The following is a 1,968-nucleotide window of genomic DNA, read 5'->3' as shown; positions in this document are numbered from 1 at the left end:
GGTCCCGCCCGGCGGGTGGGAGCCGCGGTGGAGAGGCAGACCCCGGCTCCTGCGCCCTGCAGGGCAGCCGCCTCGGGAGCCCTGCTCCGGGTCCTCCATCCGCAAAGGCGGGGCCGGCCGAACGCCCCGGGCTGTGCGCTGTGCGCGCGGAGGAAGTCAGTGCATTTAGCGCGGTCCCACTGGCGACCTCACTGCAGCCTGGGCGCCGAGGCTTCGGAGCAGCAGACCCGAGGCCCCGCTCCTCCCTAGTCGGCTTCTACTAAGAACTTATTAAATAGGGGCGGTTTAGAGTTGATCTGTCACTGAGCACTACTTACCCCGAGATCTTTTGGTTTTTGAATTACTTTATTGATCTGAAGATTTTGTTCTTTGGAATGTGACCCTGGTTGGACTTAGAGCTAATCAGGAAACGCTGCCAGGGAGGGCGCTTTGTAATCACCTCGCCGACCTCCCCCGCGGGCGCCGCCGATCCCTCCCCGGCGCGCCCCCTGCGGTTGCCTAGGCTTTCCCTGGAACCCGCCAGCCCCGGGCACCTAGCTCCACCGCGCGCCCTGGGAGCTGTCTATGGTGCTAGGATAGAGAGCCCGGGAGAGGGAGACCCAGGGGAACCGACAGGAAGCGGCAGGTAGAAAGGAGAGAAACAGAATTTGAGGTTGACCGAGACAATCCACCCAGCAACACTCAGACTGACAGAGACCTTCAAAATCCAACTGGAAGGAGGAAGGGGGTAAAGTCTCTTCTGGGTGATCTCATCGCCCCACAACTGCTGACCTGGTTTTCCAATGCAAGAGGCCAATGGCACCTCCCTTTCTCTGACAGCAGAACCCCTCCAAACCATACATGTATCCATGCCCAGCCCTGGAGGTGTTCACCTTGCCAGAATTAAGAAGCGAGGGCCACTGGCAGAAAGCTCCGACTACAGAACAGGACACAGTGGGAGAGGAAGGCTGGAAACCACCAGGGAAGAGGGACTGAACACAGACCTAGTGGGAGACTCAAGGAGCAGGGCGGGGGGAGGGGGGGCACTATCCCAGGGTCCAAAAGCTAGCCCTGGAGAGGTCACCACTCCTCCATCTGCCCACACCTCTCTCTCAACAGCCAGGGCACAAGCCAAGCCACCTTTCCCACACTGAGGGTTCAGACCTATAGAGGAAAACACCAGTCCCCTCCGAGGCTTGGCCCTGCTCCCTTCCCCTGCCCAACAGTGGTGAAAAGTCCGTTTCTTTTCAAGAAAAGACTTTTTCACAAACTGAGCAGCTCTCTTCCAGTATATTTTTGTAACCACGTGGCTTAACAAGAACTAAAGTTTCCTTAGCCCTGGGGAGAGCTTTTCCAAATATTTTTAGAAAGTTAAAAATATAACAAAACAAACTACTCACAAGCTGCCGGTTTAAAGAGGGGAGGTGGGATTCAGCAGACTCCTGGGGAAGGGCTGCCTAAGCAGGAGTCAGATGGCAGAGAGGGAGGAGGAGGGAAGGCTTGGTTTGAGAGTAAGCGGTTATATTTGCAACAGAGGAATCCAGCTGTCTAATTTGCCACCATGTAGGTTTTCATTTTAAGGGGTGGAGCAAAAATAGACTGATACAGGGCGGTAGGTATATTTGCTGGAGGCGTGGAACCAAGCAGCAGTCATTACTTTGCAACTCATTGAAAACTGCTGGCGTGGGCTAGAAAGGCTGGCTGCTGGCTGGAGAGTGAACTTCTTCCCTTGCACTCACTACAGACTTGTGCTCGATTTCCTGGGGTGTCTGAGCTGACCTTGGGGGAGGCAACTTTAAGAGTCCTTCTTGGCCTTTAAAAGATCTCTTTGAAACAAGTGTGTTTTCCTGTGTTTCTGTAGGAAGCAAAGATCACCACTGAAAGCCCCTGTTATGCCAACCTCCAACTTAGTCAAAGGAGTAATCCAAATGGAGTCTAGCCATGGAGTGCCCTTCCGACAACAGCTGAAGATTAGAGAAAGAAAGAGTG

This window comes from Tupaia chinensis, unplaced genomic scaffold (assembly GCF_000334495.1).
Source record: "Tupaia chinensis unplaced genomic scaffold, TupChi_1.0 Scaffold000023_1, whole genome shotgun sequence".
Classification (NCBI taxonomy): Eukaryota; Metazoa; Chordata; class Mammalia; order Scandentia; family Tupaiidae; genus Tupaia; species Tupaia belangeri.
This window is presented reverse-complemented; position numbering follows the sequence as displayed.